We start from the raw sequence: 13,504 nt of genomic DNA, 5'->3' as shown, positions 1-13,504 counted from the left end.
TCATGCTCCTAGGGGCTGATTCAGAAGCAATGCTCAGAGGATATCAGAAAAAGGAGGATCGTCAGAGGTTGCCAGTCACTTATGATCTCAGGCCCAGAGGATAACTTGTCGATAGATTCCAATGATATTTTAGATTGTATATCACCTTACCTGCTATGTGCTTTGAAACTGTTTGAGATCATATAGTGGCTCCAGAAGAAGGTAATGCCTTCTCGGTTTGTGCATACTTCAAGGTGCAATGTTCTGAAACTTTCTGTCATAAAGAAATAATTTCACCCCACTAAAGATGGCCCTTTACTGAGTGTTTTTGGTTTATATGAGTTCCAAACCTCATCATCTTTTAGACTAATCCGGTCACTGTTTGATCACCCTAGCCTCTGGAAAGTCAACACATTTACAGGTAATGGTTGGCAGTCAGTCAGCAGAGCAACAGTAACCCAGGGCCTGGGACGGCGGTAAACAACATCTGTTTACCAAAGGCCTCCTCCCAGTTCCTGAACAAATCTCTGGTGACTAGCTGTTCAAGTCGGGAAGGAAAGGCTTGACCCTACCCCTGTGTGGACACTCGCAACCCCAGGAGCCATTGGAGCCTCAAGGTGTGCAGGGAGCTGGCCTGACACTGTCTCCTTTATAAACAATAACCTCTCCTGAGAGAAAATGCTCTTGCTTGCCCACGTCCAGATTAAAATGGCCCTATGAACGCAATATTTTTGAAGACCCAAGAGAATTTTGTTAAGTTTCTGGCAAAACTGAGATCAAAAAGTGAACAAAGGACCAGAGCTGGGCTGAACACAGCCTGCAATCAGAAAGATTTCCTCACCAGGCGGTCCTCCAGGTATGGGCAGCAATAGGCTTTTTGCAGCCGGGACATGAAGTAAGGAGGAATGCAGCAGGTAAGTTGAATAGTCTTTATTGATAACAAGAAAACTATACACCTTCAGCTTGCCAGTCCTAGGCGCCACTCTTACAGGGAAAGAACAATGCCAACATTCCAAAGCAGCCTCCACCTGAGAGTTTTAAGATGGAACCAAAGGTGACAAGGGTGGAGGGGAGGACAGGAGTGAACCAACGGGGACAAGATATAACAGGACAGTCGCCATCAGCACTGAGCCTGGACCAAACAGAACCTTTGGAATGCCACAGAGGAAACTCTGATTTTGTGTGCCCGAGTCCCACATCTGCAGTCCTCATTGACGTACAGGGGCCGTATTACCTAGTGCCCGAGGGGGTGCAACGGGCGTTTGCACTTGCTTTGCGCGCCCCTGGACACTTTGATATTGCAGAAGGGGCCGCAGACACTTGTGCATCCCCTTCTGTAATACCAATACCGCTGGCGCACATATAGTGCCAGTGGTATCATAAGAGGGTGTTCTCTCATTTGCTTGGGGGCGTGGTCCCATGCAAATGAGGGAATGCCTTTGCCTCTGCGCCCGTGCCGTATTACAAACGCGGGCGCAGAGGCAAAGAAGCTGTCAGGAGGAGCACTAGCAGTGCACCATCTAAAAGGTGGCGTGCTCTCAGTGTGCCAACTGATGGTAGCCCGCTGGAGGGGGTGAGGGGGTCCCATGGACCCCCCAGACATCCTCTTGCAGGCAGGTGCAGCCACTCACTGAACCCGCCTGCAAGGGGATCTGTAATCCTCCTTCAAAGTGCAGGTGGGTTGCTGCCTGCACTGTAAAACACGGAGCAGCTTCAAAGCAGCCACACCGTTTTTCACCTGAATGCGCAGCCTTGGGGGCAGCACGAGTTTGCGGCTATCCTGAGGGCAGTGCCTTCACTATAATGTGGCACATTTTCCTGGTTAGCTATGGGCGCACCTTTTGAATGGTGCGCCCAGTGCTAACCAGGAAAATGATCCACATGCGTAATACAGCCTCAGATGTGTATTCGCAAGAAAGAAGAGTAAAACTTAGGGGCAGATTTTCAAAAAAGTAATGCAACGCAGTGCAGCACTCAAAGATGCTACACTGCGTTGTGTGACAGGGAGGGAGCAGGAGAGTGCCAAATCTAGAGAGATGTGGCTCTCTCCTCCTCTCTCCCTAGCACCGGCACTGATTTCAGCTGTTGAGTGCCACGCACACACCTTAGCGCCATAGCGCTAGGGTACATGCCTGAGTCCAACATAGGTTTTGTACAGGAAGGTTAACCTTCTTGTGCAAAATACTATGCCTAACCAAGTTTAAACACTTTTCCCAGTTTGTATGTGTGCTGTACAGAACAGAACGCATGCAAAGTAGTAAAATAAAAGAGAAATGAAAACATTTATCCTCTTAACGCCTCCTTTCAGATGACGTTAACATTTGACACTAAACACTGTCTACAATGTTTATGTTTATATGTTTATAGAGCGCTCGATTGCCGTGGCGTCTTGGCGCTAGGGTGTGTGGACAGGATCTGCGCCCTGTATTAACCGGGGACCTGTGCGGGGGTGAACAGCCATGTTTTCAGATCCTTCCTAAAGAGCTGCCAATTGGGTTGAAGTTTCATGGCCGTAGGCATTTTATTCCATAACTTTGCTGCGCAATTCGATAGGAACCTGCCCCCCCCCCCCCCCCATCTTGCCCGTATGGTCTTAGAATTCTTAATAAGACCCAGACTGGCAGATCTAAGGGCGCGTGTGGGGGTATAGGGTGGGAACATTCTTTGGATGTCCTCAGCACCGCCACCGGACAGTGCCTTATGCACAAGGCATAAAGCCTTAAATTCCACCCGCTGTTGGACAGGGACCCAGTGTAGTGATTTGATTCCTTGAAGTTGACTGTCCTTTAGGTATGCCTAGAAGTATTCTTGCTGCGGCGTTCTGTAGGGATTACAATTTTCTCATCTGGGACATGTCAATGCCCAAAAAAAGGGCATTGCAATAGTCCAACTTGGACAAGAAAAGTGCCACCATCACCGTCTTTTGCAACTCCTGTGAAATGAACAGAAAGATTTTTCTGAGGGTTTTTAGTAATAAGAAGCAGGAGGAAGTGAGACTATTTACCTGGGCAGAAAAATTCAGTTGGTCATCAAAGATGACCCAGAAAATCCTGACCTTGGGGACAGGGCGCGGACATTCCCCGGCCTCAGTCGGCCACCAGGAATCATTCCACAGGGGCCGGCCCGGAACGAACTCCATCACCTCCGTTTTGTCGGTGTTCATTTTCAGGAAGCTATGGTTCATCCAGGTCATGATCTCAGTGAGACAAGCATGAAACCTGGCGGCTGTGGCCTCAGGCTGATTAGTAATGGAGATGACAAGCTGGGAATCATCAGCAAATGAGACCAGGGCAAAACCATGCCTCCTGATAAGTCTGGCCAACGGGGTGACATAGATGTTAAACATTGTCGGTGATAGGGCTGATCCCTACGGGATGCCGCATGGAAGTTGGAAACTCTCCGATTGCAGTCCCTCCCAGAACAGCCTCTGCTCCCTCGCCTACAAAAAGGAGGATAGGAGGGCCAGGGCAGAGGCCACAACCCCCACATCCCTCAGCCGCTGCACTAACACCGTGTGATTCACGGTGTCAAATGCAGCCGACAGATCCAGGAGTACGAGGACCGCCCCCCCCCACCCATCCACCACCCTGCGGATCTCTTCAGTTGCAGTGATCAGGGCTGATTCGGTGGAGTGGCAGGACCGGAAACCATGCTGTGTGGCATCCAGTAGATTATTGGCATCTAGATAGGTAGTCAACGCTATGTTTACTGACTTTTCCAGGATTTTTGCTACTATTGGTAGGCCAGCGATAGGACGATAGTTTTTTGGTTCGGTTGGGTCAAAGTTTGGTTTTTTAAGAATAGGTCTGATAGATACTTTTTCCAGGTTTCTGGATAGTTGCCTGATTCCAGAACCTGGTTGATAAGAGGTGTGAGATTGTCACAAATCTTCTTGGCGGCCAAGTGCATGATGGCAGGGGGGCAGGGATCTGTGGGTGAGCCAGATTTTCTGGAAAGGAGGAGTTTTTGTACCTCATCGTTTGTGATTGTCTGGAAACGGGATAGTCTACAGTGAGTTGAGCGTACCACTTGCAGTTGATCTTTTTTATCCTGAAACCCCAGAGTACTCAGAAGGCCGTTATAGATCCCTTGCACCTTATCCTGAAAAAATAAGGCCAGTTTGTTACACATAGCATGGTCTGGTTTAAAAGCATTGTCCTGTTGCAGTTTAGCCAGCAGATTAAGGGATTTAAAAAGTTCCTTAGTGGAGTTTCTCACATCCTTTATCATAGTTGTGAAAAAAAGCTTTTTTGCGGCAATAATTGCTTCCTTGTATTGTTGGATAGCTAAATTATAAATTGTTTTCATTTCATTATTGTAATCCTCTCTCCAGAGACGCTCAGCTTTTCTGCAGTTAACTTTTAGGCACTTGAGCTCGGGGCTATACCAAGGTGATAATATCTTAGATCTCTTTACCGTCACCAGTTTTTCAGGCGCAACACGCTCGGCCGCTACCAATAGCCAGGCTGCATCATTATTATCCTTCACTAGTGGGGCAGGAAAGTTACCAAGGGCCAACTCTAGGTCATTGCCTTGAACTTTATTCCAGCGCCAAATTTGTACCTTGGATGGCTTAATCTGTATGCAGTGATATGGCTGCGTAACTTTGATGTTGAAATGGACATGCTTATGATCTGTCCATGGGAGGGTTAATATTTTGGTCAGATTAATATCAGGGTTGTTTGTAAAAATACCATCTAACGTATGTCCAGCCTGGTGAATGGGTTTGGTTATTAATTGATTTAAATTAAAAGCCTCAAGATTGTCCAGCAGTCTGATTGTATCTGAGTTGCGTTTTAATTCTAGATGATAGTTAAAATCACCCAGGATTGTAAGGGAGTGGGGATCAATGTATGACTCCAGAAGTGTCAGAAGTGTCTGGGAGAAAGCCGCTTTGGGCCCAGGTGGGCGGTATATTAATAGCCCCTGAAAGGGCGAGAGATTATTTAGTTTAATACAGAAATGCAATGCCTCTGCAAGTAGTACAGAAATGGCTTCCACACGCACCTTTAGGTAGTCTCGGTAGATGATCGCTATACCCCCCCCCTTTGCCTTTCTCCCTATCTTGCAAGATGACAGCATAGCCCGTTGGTAACACAATATTCCAGTCAGGGCATGATGTATTATCTGTCCAGGTTTCAGTCACAAAGACTATATCCGGGGTGGATAGTTGAATTAGATCTTCCAGCTGGTATTTGTGTTTTACCACAGAGCTGGCGTATAGCAGAAGACACTGCATATATTGTGTATGTGTTGCCTTTGGATCTCTAGCAGACCTGTTTGTGTTACTGTCCCTGCTCCCCCTTTCTCTGTCTCTAGAGATCCCAGGCTTTTCTACTTCCAACCCTTCCCCTGCCCTGTTAGTAAGCATGGAGCAATTATAAGCGCCAGGATTAAGCCGAAAGGAGCATTTAGAGCAAAGGACCTCTCCTCCGTGTAAGTTTTGCAGGGATATATCATGTAACATGCATGTGCCTCTTCCCAGATCAGCAAAAGACACAAATTGATGGACGGAATGCAGAACAAATCAAACCATTCACCCCCAGCATTCTGTCCACCAATAGTTCTTTTTGCATTTGTCTTCCCAGATCAAGCAATTGCTTTCTGCTGTATATTTGGGGCGTTGAACGACCAGAGGTTCTGGCGCTGGTCACGCTCTGGGCGCCGATGGGTGCAGACGGGCTTTCTCCCGTGTGGTTCAAATAGTGGAGGAGAGAAAGAAACTAGAGCGTCAACCCCAGTGCAATGCGGTCCGGTTTAACATCCGGGTGCCGCGGGGGTCGAGCAGGAAGCCAAGTTATAACATCCCATAAGAATTTACAGGTATTTAAAAGCGTTTAAGAAGTAAATTTGATCAAATTCAGTGCTGTGAGGTTGATCTGTGCAACAACGCAGTAAGTTTAAAAATGAAGGGCAATAATACCACACAGTTTAACAAGCGCAATATCCTACCACACACACGCTGCGCGGTCGCTGCAGCGCGGTTCAAATAGTGGAGGAGAGAAAGAAACTAGAGCGTCAACTCCAGTACAATAGTTTGTAGATAAGGTTTTGAGTCAAAAGGCATGGGTGGTTGCATGGGAACGCCTATGTACCACCCATGTGAAGCCATCTTGGTGCTAAGTAACGTAATGCAATGCTTCACGCTGCTTTGCATTACTTGTAGGGTATTTTCTAACGCAAAACAAGTAAATTGGTAAAAACATTTTGTGCTGGTTAGTGTCACTTTTGCAATGCTAACCCAGCACAACATGTTTGAAAACCTGCCCCTTAGAATCAACTGTGTAGCTCTGACCTTTTCCCCTCTGAAAATCTTGATGAGCTGGTTTAACTGTAACCTACTGTCAGGCTAAGAGAAACATTTTAAGCAATTCAACGTTTTATTGTGAATAAAAGTCTTATAGTCAGAGCATAATATTTACTTTCTTGCAGTCTAGTGTTATCTATATTTCATCACCATACTCCACACTACCATTCTACATTAAGCCTTGACTGCTTGCCTTTCCTACTACCTGGCAGTCAAGGCCTAAAAAAAGAGCATCTTCACATTCAGTGAGCTCACAATAGTGTCTGGCATCTGAGTTTCCAGTCACAAACCACCTGTCCTGAGATAAGTGCAAGTTGATCGCAGACACTGAAGCAGTGCTGGAAAATGAGTGTGTTTCTCAGGCATAGTAGAAACTCTGAGGCCTATTTACAAAATGACATTTACTGCAGCGCAGTAAGTCACCTTGCTGTGCTGCACTGCGTGACAGGGAACGGGCAGGAGTGCACCATATTTAAGGCAATATGGCACATTCCTGCCTTTTCCCCACTGCTGGCACCCCTTTGGCAGTCTAGCGCCAATGCTGGCACCCTTCCACTATGGTGCAAGGGTGCCTGTGTTGCATGCAGGATTTGTTTTGTGCAGCAAGGGTCATCTTCCTGCACAAAAACAATCCTGAAAGGCATATTCCTCTTTCTCGAAGAGCTGCAGAATACAACACACATAGAAAGAGGAAGTAAGAAGGAGAAATAAAGGTATTTCTCCTGGTTATGCCTCACCTGAGAAGGCTTATCTTTTTGGCACATTCCGAGATCTACCAATTCTGGTAAATCTGGGAGTGCATCAAAAACCATGGAATGCCTTCCCACGGCAGAGTACGGTAAGCAGCGATTTGCACTGCTGCCTCATTTTAAATCTTTGGACCACTCAGGGCCACGCAAGGTGGCCTTGTGTGGCTTCATAAATCATATGTATGTTTTGCGTTGCTCTTGCACCACGTTGCTTGGTGCAAGAGCGACGCAAACCGGCTCATAAATAGGCCCCACTGTGTCACAGATATCACATTCTACAATTTGCTGGGTGAGAGAGGAAAATAAATCCCTTGCTCAGGCCATCTTAGGGGATCAATGACAGGTACCAGAGCCCGACAAGACCACTCAAAGAAGTGAGCTGGCAGGAGGAGCTCAATCAGCACTGCTACTTTGTATCATCTATGCTTCCTCCTATGGGTGTTGGGTATCTCTGTTTTGTGGGACACTCCCAGAAACTTGAGTGCCCTTCATTTGTTATTGAGGAATGACTGAATGTGATTGTTTTTTTTAAATTTCCTGTTTCCTGCCCCAAGACAGGGGGGAGTAATACAATTCTGAGCCAGGATCAGCGGTGGATACATCTCAATGGTGGAGTAGCGTTGACAGGGCTTTAAGTGGGCCTGGTCTCACCAGGTCTGAGCACCGGCAGTTTTGTAAAGGGAGCCTCGAAAAGGGTCTCTATCGGGCTCTGTTTTGTGCCCTTGCACAGGCGGTCTGTTTTTTTCCCCACTGCAGTGACAGCAGGAACATAGATGTGCTTGTGCTCACACTGCTCGCTTCTCACTAGTGGAGGTTACGGCATGATGCATGTCATGCCAGGTGAGCGTTGTAGGGAAAGGGAAATCATTTCAAGAGAGTCATTTTCTCTCTGGATTTCCCTTCTCTTTTTGAAACTCAGGAGCAGCAACATTGTCGTGGAGTCACCAGGGCTTCAAGTGGAAGCCTTTTCAATATTATATAAAAGCCATAGTTGCTGCTTATTTATCTTATGCAACTGACAACCATTGACAAAGCCAATAGTCCTGACTTGTAGGTATGATGTTACCTGTTGTATCATATAGCTGGATGTAATGACAGAAACAGCAAAATACAAGTCGGGCGGCACACTATGCTAAGCACAGATATTTAGCTTGTGTTTTTAAGCCACACCCTTAATTAAATTAGCCACGCCCCTTGAGAAACCCCCCCAGTTTATTCATACCACTTAATGCCCTGTGCGTCGACCCACTGGCTCAGAGCCAGCAGCTGAAAATTGAAATTATATTTTATTATCAGTTTCTTCTTCGGTAACTGTTTGAGCTAAGTGTGTGCAGGGAGGGTGGGGCCATGGCAGGAAGGAGGAGGGGAGTGGAGTGCACGTCAGTATGGCCGGCCGTTTAAGACCAGCCAAACAGACATGCACAGTTAGGTTTCTCCAACCCAGCTGTGTTTCACAGGTGGGTGTGAAGAACCAGAACCTTTTGGGCCTGGCGGCGCAGGGTACGCCCAAGTCTCCGGAGTTCACCTGCTTAGCTACACAGAGACACGGGACACTCTGTCGGCGTTAGAAGATCAGATTTATTTAGCTGCAGCTAGTACAGTTATCCTAGAAGTACACAAAGTAGGTTCTCAGGAGACTGCCACTTCACTCTGTGGCACACAGGGTTATATACCATATAATGTTCGTATACATTAACCAAAAGCACTCCCAAAACACACAAGAAAGAGCCAATAAGGAAAGCTCGAAAACAAGACAGAACCAATAGGAAAGGTTTGAAAACAGAAGTGTCAGATGACTCGAAGAAACCTCTCCTCAAACTATGTTTGTCACCCCTCCCTCAAGTTAATTTATTATCGGATTCGTAACTAACTTGCAGGTGGCGAGATACGTTTGTGTGTGTTGGAGGACAGTTGTGAAACGAGAGAATGCTAGCAGGAGACAGTGAAGGCCAGACGATAAGATAAGGTCAGGAAAGAATAGTGTGAACCAACAGATAGTTGAGACGGGGATTAGGAAAGCCAGACAGGGATTAGTGTACTCGGCTAGTTCTAACACCAGCTTTGTAAATAGAGGCAGAAAGAGTATTTCGACACCGGGCTGCAGAAAAAGCAAAATAGACTTTGTTCGCCGTGCTGCCTGAGTGATGGCAACACAAAATGGCGGCGGGCCACAAAATGGCGGGTCGATTCGATCGTGATCGAAAATCGAAGTTCCTCAGACCCTCCTTTTGCCAGAACTCAGGCAAGATAGACTCATGCTAATCTGAGTCAATGTCGATAGTCATGAGGTCATCGAGTTGTTGCTGTAACATCATTCTTGTGTTTTCTGTTACTTGCGGTTTGGGTTTTGGGATGCACATAGTAGCACAAAGGTCACAGATAGCGGGACCACAGTGCATACAAAGGCAACAGGAGAAAATAATGGTCAAAATTATACCTAGAAAAGTCAATGCTTTCCAACCCCATTTAGACAGTAGTCCCCAAAACCACTCCGTTAAAGACCAATCTCCTTCGTCCTGATGAATAGACTCAGAGATTATGTGCAACTTGGAGATATCTTGGTATACTGTCAGAGCGTCATTAGGTATGAAACTATAGCAACTTGACCCGATCAATTTGCACACTCCACCACGATCTGCGAGAACAAAGTCTAAGGCAACTCGATTTTGTAATGTCATAAGACGGTCCGCCTGTAGTTCTGCCGTGATGTTACTTAAGGCTCCTACAGTGATGTCTATTGTAGTCTCTACGACGCGGACCAGTTGCCTTATATTTCTGCTGTTAGCCATTGGACCCCAAAAAGGAAGAAATCCTTTAAGGAAATCTCCTCCCTCTTGACCTGCTGTGTCCTTTGAATCAATAATTCCTCTACCGTATCTGGTTCGATGATGATTTGCGGAAACGGTTTATGTAGGGGGAAGAAGAAAAGCTATATAACAAGTACCAGAGAAACCCGTTGGCAACCAAGTATAAGTTCTATTATAGCAAATGAAATAGGTGCCTTGAGACGGCACTAGAGGAGGCGAGTTCTGAGAGGAATAAACGTACGTATTGGAGCAGTTATTCTTTTGTATAGTGTCGGAAGAGCGATCGTTTATCTGTAAGCAGAAGTTGCCCTGATGTGGTATAGTCCAAATCGGTGAGGATTTTCCTTTCTTAACTTTGTCACTAAGACTAGACATATATTGGGTGATGTTCCAGTTAGTGTACGCTTTTCTTTCGTCAATGGAGATTTTACTGTTTTCCATGATTTTAGCCATAGCTACCATTCCCTTAATCAAAGAAGTATGACTAAAATCCGGATCACTAACATGTGAACTAACGGATCGTCTGAATTTGCTTTGATAAGCATTGGAGAAAATGACAAAGTAAGCCCAAGCAGAACCCTCATAAGAGAACGGGAGAACTAGATAGGCATTCCTTTCTCTGTGGTATGTGGCATAAGACCACACACCCAACAGTCAGTTGTATTGACCACTAACTGGTGCTGATGTAATAGCTGGATAAAGGAATTGTTATAATATTCAGTTCTTCTAATGAGTTCATGTGGGGGAAGAGTATGAAAGAGATGTGGAGAGACAGTAGAAGAAGACAAAGAGGAAGAAGGGGAGACAACTTTTGGCTGCGAAGCATAAATAATCCAACCGACAAACGCCAAAGCAATACACAATGATATAATGATACATAAAGTTATGCTGAAACGACTGTACATTATTTTACAGGATGCTTTCTTCATTTCATCTTTTCTCTCTCTAGTACCTAGTGTAGTTTCCATCTTTCTAATGGATGCTCACGGCAATCTTCCTCGATCGCTCAATCACGATTGTCTGCCGTCCTATGACACTACAAGTCCTGCAGGCCTATTGCCACTACTCAGGTCGTGATCCAGACTCCTACCGTGACCCTGCAACCGGGACAGAATACTACACAAGAGAGAAATTTTAAGTGTTCTTTGGTCTAGGTCTCAGATCATATCGTTCCTTCCCCGGAACACTCTGGTCTTGGAACAATGTTCGTGGATTAGTCGTATCCAAGCGACGATGTGATGGAGTTGCTTCCTGTAAAACGTCGTCGTCCTCTTTCTCAGACAGTGTCCCATTCAGGTGTGCATCACTGAAAGGTACGAATCGTGGAACTTTTTCACTTTCACAGTCACAAATACCCCTGCGTACCCATTGATCGTAGGGCAAAGGCAAAGGCACTTTCTTACAATGCACACCGTGAATCCAATTTTTCTTTCCTTCAACTTTATCTGCTGTTCTTGTATTGAGAAGAACAATTCGGGGCTCTCGCCATCTGGGTTCCAAATTCCTTGTCCTCTGGAAAAATTTTACGCAAATCCAGTCACCTGGTCGGATGGAGTGACCAGGGTCTGTGGAAGCCTTCGGCAGAGCACTCTGAACCTGTTGATGGAGAACACGCAATTTAGTCGTAAGATCATGCAGATAGTCAATCAACATTGGATATGGCAAGTCTGAGTATTTCTTAGGGCGAGGGACTCCCCATACGTTAGCCGGACGTCCAAAAACCACTTCGTAAGGGCTAAGTCCCAAACGAGAGTGTACTGCAGTTCTGGTGGATAGCAGAGCTAACGGCAAAGCATCTGGCCAATTGAGTCCTGTGCTTGCTTGAACCTTTGCTAGTTTTAACTTCAAGGTTCCGTTGTAACATTCTACTAAACCCGCTGACTGTGGATGATTTGCCGCATGGAACTTTTGCTTGATACCAAGACCTGCACAAACTTTCTGCATGACTTGGCCAACAAATCCGCTCCCATTGTCACTCCAGACAATGCGCGGCAAACCAAACCTGGGGAAGAATTCTTTTAGAAGGATTTTAGCTGTGGATAAGGCTGTGTTATCTTTTAGAGGATATGCTTCTATCCATCTTGAAAAGGCGCATACTACCACCAGAACATATTTGAGGTTGTTGCATCGCTCCATATGAATATAATCGATTTGCAACACCTCAAATGGATATGTCGGAGGAGCAAAATGACCCGCTGGAGTTGGGGTTCCCTTTCCTGGGTTGTACATTAAACAAACAATACAGTGCTTCGGATGTATGTCGTTACAACGCACACTTTTACAACGCATGCACTTACAACGCATTTTTTACAACGCATAATCCATTACAACGCATGACATTACAACGCATGACACTACAACGCATTTTTAAAAACTACCTTTACAACGCATTTCCATTACAACGCATACTACCTTTACAACGCATACCATTACAACGCATAATATTAAATTGCATTTAAGGTAAGTATTAGATAGTATAGGGGTAAAAGTTACTTTTCTAACTCCAGGGGGTGCAACAGTAGGGTAAGTGTTGGATAGTATAGGGGTAAAAATTACTATTCTAACTCCAGGGGGTGCAACAGTAGGGTAAGTGTTGGATAGTATAGGGGTAAAAATTACTATTCTAACTCCAGGGGGTGCAACAGTGGGGTAAGTGTTGGATAGAATAGGGGTTAAAATTACTATTCTAACTCCAGGGGGTGCAACAGTAGGGTAAGTGTTGGATAGTATAGGGGTAAAAATTACTATTCTAACTCCAGGGGGTGCAACAGTAGGGTAAGTGTTGGATAGTATAGGGGTAAAAATTACTATTCTAACTCCAGGGGGTGCAACAGTAGGGTAAGTGTTGGATAGTATAGGGGTAAAAATTACTATTCTAACTCCAGGGGGTGCAACAGTAGGGTAAGTGTTGGATAGAATAGGGGTAAAAATTACTATTCTAACTCCAGGGGGTGCAACAGTAGGGTAAGTGTTGGATAGTATAGGGGTAAAAATTACTATTCTGACTCCAGGGGGTGCAACAGTAGGGTAAGTGTTGGATAGTGTAGTGTAATATTATGCGTTGTAATGGTATGCGTTGTAATGGTAGTATGCGTTGTAATGGAATGCGTTGTAAAGGTAGTTTTTAAAAATGCGTTGTAGTGTCATGCGTTGTAATGTCATGCGTTGTAATGGATTATGCGTTGTAAAAAATGCGTTGTAAAGGTAGTGCGTTGTAAAAGTTGCGTTGTAAAGGTTGTTCCCCCAGTGCTTCACTACATTGTCTGCACATTTTGGGATACCTTCATTCTGCCACACTGGAGCCAGAAGTTTACAAATACCTTTTGCACTTAAGTGGGCTGGACCATTTGCCATGGTAACCACTGGGAGAACATAGGCATCTGGTAACAGCCAACGTTGATGTTCAGATAATTCCACCCAACAACCCATCTCATCTAACATTCCTGTACTTTCTTTCCACTTGCTTATCTCCCTCTCTGAAGCCTCTTTCTGAATCGCTTTTACACTTTCCACTGTATTCTCATACATTCCTCTCTCTCCGACCCAATTCGCAGGACCTGCCACATACATTCGACTTGTTGAATCTCTCGCTGTCTTCTTCGCTATTTCGTCTGCAAACGCATTTCCTCGACCAACATCATCCGTAATCTTTTTGTGTGCAC

Source organism: Triturus cristatus, chromosome 11, assembly GCF_964204655.1.
Source record: "Triturus cristatus chromosome 11, aTriCri1.1, whole genome shotgun sequence".
NCBI classification, from domain to species: domain Eukaryota; kingdom Metazoa; phylum Chordata; class Amphibia; order Caudata; family Salamandridae; genus Triturus; species Triturus cristatus.
This window is presented reverse-complemented; position numbering follows the sequence as displayed.